The sequence below is a fragment of the Rhinopithecus roxellana genome, chromosome 5 (assembly GCF_007565055.1).
Source record: "Rhinopithecus roxellana isolate Shanxi Qingling chromosome 5, ASM756505v1, whole genome shotgun sequence".
In the NCBI taxonomy this organism is placed as follows: Eukaryota; Metazoa; Chordata; class Mammalia; order Primates; family Cercopithecidae; genus Rhinopithecus; species Rhinopithecus roxellana.
In genome coordinates, this window is record NC_044553.1 from 70,314,613 (window position 1) to 70,322,370 (window position 7,758).

Sequence of the window (7,758 nt, forward strand, 5' to 3'; positions counted from 1 at the left end):
TTGTGTTGTAGATTGTTTTTTTCTTCCTCTGTTGCTATCTTCCTGTGTGGTATGATGATTTTCTATGTCGATGTGCTTTGGATCCTTTCCTTTTCTATTTTGTGTAACTACTATAGATTTTGCTTTGTGGTTACTACAAGGCTTACCTAAAATATCTTATCCTTAAAGCAAGCTAATTTAAATTGACTACTACTTGCCTTTAATAACAATAAAAAACTCTTACACTTTCACCCTTCCCTACTTTTATGATTTTGATGTCAAAATATACATTTGTTTTTGTAATTTGCACTCCTTTACAATTTGTGGTAGCAACAGTTGTTTTTAATACTTCTGTCTTTTAAACCTCCTGGTAGGGATAAAATTGTTTTACACACATTCTTACGGAATAAGATAATTCTGAGTATGGCTATGTATTACTTATACCATAGAGGTTTTCTTTTACTTTATATCTTTTTTGTTATTAATTAGCAGATTTTCATTTCAGTTTAAAAAACTAAAGAACTCCCTTTAAAAATCCTGTAAAGCAGGCCTAATTGTGATTAACTCTCTTAATTTTTTTTGTTGTTGTGGTTTTCTGGGAAATTTTAATTTCCCTGTCATTTCTGAAGGACAGCTTTTCTGAGTAAAAAAATTCTTGTTGGCATGTTATTTTCCTTCAGCACTTTTTAAAAATATACTTTAAGTTCTGGGATACATGTACAGAATGTGCAGGTTTGTTACATAGGTATACACGTGCCATGGTGGTTTGCTGCACCCATCAACCCATCATCTACATTAGGTATTTCTCCTAACGCTGTCCTTCCCCTATCCCCCAGTCCCCTGACAGGCCCTGGTGTGTGATGTTCCCCTCCCTGTGTCCATGTGTCCTCATTGTTCAACTCCCACTTATGAGTGAGAACATGTAGTATTTGGTTTTCTGTTCCTGTGTTAGTTTGCTGAGAATAATGGTTTCCAGCTTCATCCCTGTCCCTGCAAAAGACATGAAAACTCACCCTTCTTTATGGCTGCATCATATTCCATTATGCATATGTGCCACACTTTCTTAATCCAGTCTATCATTAATGGTCATTTGGGTTGGTTCCAAGTCTTTGCTATTGTGAGGAGTGCTGCAATAAATAAATGCGTGCATGTGTCTTTATAGTAGAATGATTTATAATCCTTTGGGCATATACCCAGTAATGGGATTGCTGGGTCAAATGATATTCCTGGTTCTAGATCCTCAAGGAATCGCCACACTGTCTTCCACAATGGTGGAACTAATTTACCCTCCCACCAGCAGTATAAAAGCATTCATATTTCTCCACATTTTCTCCAGCATCTGTTGTTTCCTAACTTTTTAATGATCGTCATTCTAACTGGTGTGAGATGGTATCTCATTGTGATTTTTTTTGGCATTTCTCTAATAACCAGTGATGATGAGCTTTTTTTCATATGTTCATTGGTTGCACAAGTGTCTTCTTTTGAGAAGTGTCTGTTCAAATCCTTCACCCACTTTTGATGGAGTTGTTTGTTTTTTTCTTGTAAATTTGTTCAAGTTCTTTGTAGATTCTGGATATTAGTCCTTTGTCAGATGGATAGATTGCAAAAATTTTCTCTCATTCTGTAGGTTGCCTGTTCACTCTGATGATAGTTTCATTTGCAGTACAGATGCTTTTTAGTTTAATTAGATCCCATTTGTCAATTACCTCCTTCAGCACTTTTAATATATCATACTCCTACTTTCTCCTGGCCTGTAGGGTATCTGTCAGCAATCTGTTGAAAGCCATATTAAGGTTACCTGGAATGTGGTATTTCTTTTTTTAATTTTTAATTTTTTGTTATACTTTAAGTTCTAGGGTACATGTGCACAACACGCAAGTTTGTTACATATGTATACATGTGCCATGTTGGTGTGCTGCACCCATTAACTCATCATTTACATTAAGTATACCTCCTAATGCTATCCCTCCCCACTCCCCCCAACCCAAGACAGGCCCCAGTGTGTGATGTTCCCCTTCCTGTGTCCAAATGTTCTCATTGTTCAATTCCCACCTATGAGTGAGAACACACAGTGTTTGGTTTTCTGTTCTTGGGATAGTTTGCTGAGAGTGATGGTTTCCAGCTGCATCCGTGTTCCTACAAAGGACATGAACTCATCCTTTTTTATGGCTGCATAGTATTCCATGGTGTATATGTGCCACATTTTCTTAATGCAGTCTGTCATTGATGAACATTTGGGTTGGTTCCAAGTCTTTGCTATTGTGAATAGTGCCGCAATAAACATACATGTGCATGTGTCTTTAGAGCAGCATGATTTATAATCCTTTGGGTATATACCCAGTAATGGGATGGCTGGGTCAAATGGTATTTCTAGTTCTAGATCCTTGAGGAATTGCCACACTGTCTTCCACAATGGTTGAACTAGTTTACAGTCCCACCAACAGTGTAAAAGTGTTCCTATTTCTGCACATTCTCTCCAGCACCTGTTGTTTCCTGACTTTTTAATGATTACCATTCTAACTGGTGTGAGATGGTATCTCATTGTGGTTTTGATTTGCATTTCTCTGATGGCCAGTGATGATGAGCATTTTTTCATGTGTCTGTTGGCTGCATAAATGTCTTCTTTTGAGAAGTGTCTGTACATATCCTTTGCCCACTTTTTGATGGGGTTGTTTTTTTCTTGTAAATTCGTTTGAGTTCTTTGTAGGTTCTGGATATTAGCCCTTAGTCAGATGAGTAGATTGCAAAAATTTTCTCCTATTCTATGGGTTGCCTGTTCACTCTGACGGTAGTTTCTTTTGCTGTGCAGAAGCTCTTTAGTTTAATTAGATCTCATTTGTCAATTTTGACTTTTGTTGCCATTGCTTTTGGTGTTTTAGACATGAAGTCCTTGCCCATGCCTATGTCCTGAATGGTATTGCCTAGGTTTTCTTCTAGGGTTTTTATGGTTTTAGGTCTAATATTTAAGTCTCTAATCCGTCTTGATTTAATTTTTGTATAAGGTGTAAGGAAGGGATCCGTTTTCAGTTTTCTACATATGGCTAGCCAATTTTCCCAGCACCATTTATTAAATAGGGAATCCTTTCCCCATTTCTTGTTTTTGTCAGGTTTGTCAAAGATCAGATGGTTGTAGATGTGTGGTATTATTTCTGAGGGCTCTGTTCTATTGTTCTATTCCATTGGTCTCTGTTTTGGTACCAGTACCATGCTAATTTGGTTACTGTAGCCTTGTAGTATGGTTTGAAGTCAGGTAGCGTAATGCCTCCAGCTTTGTTCTTTTGACTTAGGATTGTCTTGGCTATATGGGCTCTTTTTTGGTTCCATATGAACTTTAAAGGAGTTTTTTTCCAATTCTGTGAAGAAAATCATTGGTAGCTTAATGGGGATGGCATTGAATCTATAAATTCCCTTGGGCAGTATGGCCATTTTCATAACATTGATTCTTCCTATCTGTGAGCATGGAATGTTCTTCCATTTGTTTGTGTCCTCTTTTATTTCACTGACCAGTGGTTTGTAGTTCTCCTTGAAGAGGTCCTTTACGTCCCTTGTAAGTTCAATTCCTAGGTATTTTATTCTATTTGAAGCAATTGTGAATGGGAGTTCACTCATGATTTGTCTCTCTGTTTGTCTATTATTGGTGTATAAGAATGCTTGTGATTTTTGCACATTGATTTTGTATCCTGAGACTTTGCTGAAGTTGTTTATCAGCTTAAGGAGATTTTGGGCTGAGATGATGGGGTTTTCTAAATATATAATCATGTCATCTGCAAACAGGGACAACTTGACTTCTTCTTTTCCTAATTGAGTACCCTTTATTTATTTCTCCTGCCTGATTGCCCTGGCCAGAACTTCCAACACTATTCTGAATAGGAGTGGTGAGAGAGGTCATCCCTGTCTTGTGCCAGTTTTCAAAGGGAATGCTTCCAGTTTTTGCCCATTCAGTATGATATTGGCTGTGGGTTTGTCATAAATAGCTCTTATTTTTTTGAGATACATTCCATCAATACCAAATTTATTGAGAGTTTTTAGCATGAAGAGCTGCTGAATTTTGTCAAAGGACTTTTCTGCATCTATTGAGATAATCATGTAGTTTTTGTCTTTGGTTTTGTTTGTATGCTGGATTACATTTATTGATTTGCGTATGTTGAACCAGCCTTGCATCCCAGGGATGAAGCCCACTTGATCATGGTGGATAAGCTTTTTGATGTGCTGCTGGATTCGGTTGCCAGTATTTTATTGAGGATTTTTGCATCTATGTTCATCAGGGATATTGGTCTAAAATTCTCTTTTTTTTTGTCGTGTCTCTGCCAGGCTTTGGTATCAGGATGATGTTGGCCTCATAAAATGAGTTAGGGAGGATTCCCTCTTTTTCTTTTGATTGGAATAGTTTCAGAAGGAATGGTACCAGCTCTTCCTTGTACCTTTTGTAGAATTCAACTGTGAATCTGTCTAGTCCTGGACTTTTTTTTTTTTTGGTTGGTAGGCTATTAATTATTGCCTCAATTTCAGAGCCTGTTATTGGTCTATTCAGGGATTCCGATCAAACTTCTCTGAACTAAAGGAGGAAGTTCAAACCCACAGCAAAGAAGCTAAAAACCTTGAAAAAAGATTAGACAAATGGCAAACTAGAATAACCAATGTAGAGAAGTCCTTAAATGACCTGATAGAGCTGAAAACCATGGCACGAGAACTACGTGACAAATGCATCAGCTTCAGTAACCAATTCAATCAACTGGAAGAAAGGGTATCAGCGATTGAAGATCAAATGAATGAAATGAAGCAAGAAGAGAAGTTTAGAGAAAAAAGAGTAAAAAGAAACAAACAATGCCTCCAAGAAATATGGGACTATGTGACTATGTGAAAAGACCAAATCTACGTCTGATTGGTGTACCTAAGTGATGGGGAAAATGGAACCAAGTTGGGAAACACTCTGCAGGATATTATCCAGGAGAATTTCCCCAACCTAGCAAGGCAGGCCAACATTCAAATTCAGGAAATACAGAGAATGCCACAAAGATACTTCTCGAGAAGAGCAACTCCAAGACACATAATTGTCAGATTCACCAAAGTTGAAATGAAGGAAAAATTGTTAAGGGCAGCTGGAGAGAAAGGTCGGGTTACCCACAAGGGGAAGCCCATCAGACTAACAGGAGATCTCTCAGTAGAAACTCTACAAGCCAGAAGAGAGTGGGGGCCAATATTCAACATTCTGAAAGAAAAGAATTTTCAAACCAGAATTTCATATCCAACCAAACTAAGTTTCATAAGTGAAGGAGAAATAAAATCCTTTACAGACAAGCAAATGCTGAGAGATTTTGTCACCACCAGGCTTACCGTACAAGAGCTCCTGAAGGAAGCACTAACCATGGAATGGAACAATTGGTACCAGTCACTGCAAAAGCATGCCAAAATAGAAAGACCATTGATGCTAGGAAGAAACTGCATCAACTAACGACCAACATAATCAGCTAACATCATAATGACATGATAAAATTCACACATAACAATATTAACTTTAAATGTAAATGGGCTAAATGCTCCAATTAAAAGACACAAACTGGCAAATTAGATAAAGAGTCAAGGCTCATCAGTGTGCTGTATTCAGGAGACCCATCCACGTGCAGAGACACACATACGCTCAAAATAAAGGCATGGAGGAAGATCTACCAAGCAAAAAACAAAAAAAGGCAGGGGTTGCAATCCTAGTCTCTGATAAAACAAACTTTAAATCAACAAAGATCAAAAGAGACAAAGAAGGCCATTACATAATGGTAAAGGGATCAATTCAACAAGAAGAGCTAATTATCCTAAATATATATACACCCAATACAGGAGCACCCAGATTCATAAAGAGTCCTTAGAGACTTACAAAGAGACTTAGACTCCCACACAATAATAATGGGAGACTTTAACACCCCACTGTCAACATTAGACAGATCAGTGAGACAGAAAGTTAACAAGGGTATCCAGGAATTGAACTCAGCTCTGCACCAAGTGGACCTAATAGACATCTACAGGTATTTCTTATCTCTTGCTATTTTGGTATGTTTTCTTTGTATTTGATTTTTGATGATTTGGTTATGATGGTTATGAGGTGTCTTGACTAACTCTTGTTTGGCCTTAATTTGGTTGATGACCCCTGAGCTTTCTATACCTGAATGTTGTCTTTCACCAGATTTGTGAAATTGTCACCCATTACTTCCTTAAATATCATCATCAGGCCTCTTCTCTCTCTTCTACTCCAGTAACTCCTATTATGTAAAGGTTAGTTTGCTCGATGGTGTCCCATAATTCCTGAATTCATCATTCTTTTCCCTCGTTTTTCTTATTACTCCTCTAACTGGAGAACTTTAAATGTTCTGTCTTCAAGCTCCCTGAGTCTTCTGCTTGGTGAAGTCTGCTATTGAAGTTTTTTTTTTTTTTTTTTTTTTTTTTTGAGGCGGAGTCTCACTCTGTCGCCCGGACTGGAGTGCAGTGGCCAGATCTCAGCTCACTGCAAGCTCCGCCTCCTGGGTTTACGCCATTCTCCTGCCTCAGCCTCCCGAGTAGCTGGGATTACAGGTGCCCGCCACCTTGCCCGGCTAGTTTTTGTATTTTTAGTAGAGACGGGGTTTCACCGTGTTAGCCAGGATGGTCTCGATCTCCTGACCTCGTGATCCGCCCGTCTCGGCCTCCCAAAGTGCTGGGATTACAGGCTTGAGCCACCGCGCCCGGCCTATTGAAGTTTTTAATTGAATTTTTCAGTTTGGTTATCATGTTCTTTATCTTTAGAATTTATGTTTTTTATTGTTTCTATTTCTTTGTCAAACATTTAATTTTTTTCATAAACTATTAGCTAAATTTTATTTCCTAATTTTATTAGTATTTTCTGGCAGTTCCCTGAACTTCTTTAAAATTATTTTTCTGAATTCTAAACAGTTTTTCAAATAAACTTATTTACACTCAAGTCCTTATCTGAGTGTTTTTCACATTCATATTTTGTTTTACACTTTTCTAATTTCATAAAGTATTCCAATAGCAATTAGCATGTCAGCTTTAGTACTTGCAGAAAGTGTTATAATAGCAGTCATGTAGAAAAACAATAATACATCATTTCATATTCCATATGTTAAAAGATTCATTTCCCTCTGATTAAGAGTTTATTTTGAAAATTCTGGAAAGTTGCTGTTGACTTCTGCTCCCTGCTTTGCATCCTGATACCTTGCTGTTTTAACATTTATATGACCTAGTTTAAAATATTCAGTAGCATCTCATGTAAGTTTTTTTCCCCTTTTGGAAATAGAATATTGGAGTAGATAACTCTGTGTGACCTGTTTGATTTTCTGCCCCACATTCATACAGCTGCAGGTTCAGCTCTGTGCCAAGCTCCATCATCCATCATGGGGAGTCTAATTAAGGTAGAATCCAGTCAGCACATCTAATTAAGGTAGAATCCAGTCAGCTTGTGCTAGGGACTGAATGTTTGTGTCCCCTAAAATTCATATGTTGAATCTCTAACCCCCTGTGTGATGGTATTTGCAGGTGAGACCTTTGGGTGGTGATTACGTTTAGATAAGATGCTGCAGGTAGAGCCCCCATGCAGGAATTAGTGCTCTTATAAGAAGAGATAGGCATAGCTTTCCATCATGCTGGACAGGAGGCAGGACTAGATTGCAGCTCTGACTCGGATGGACAGAGCAGCATGTGGAGGCTCGCATCATGAATTTTAGCTCCAGCACGACTGCAGGAATGAATGAGGAAACCTGAGAGGACCCACACACCCTCTGAAGGAAGTGGATT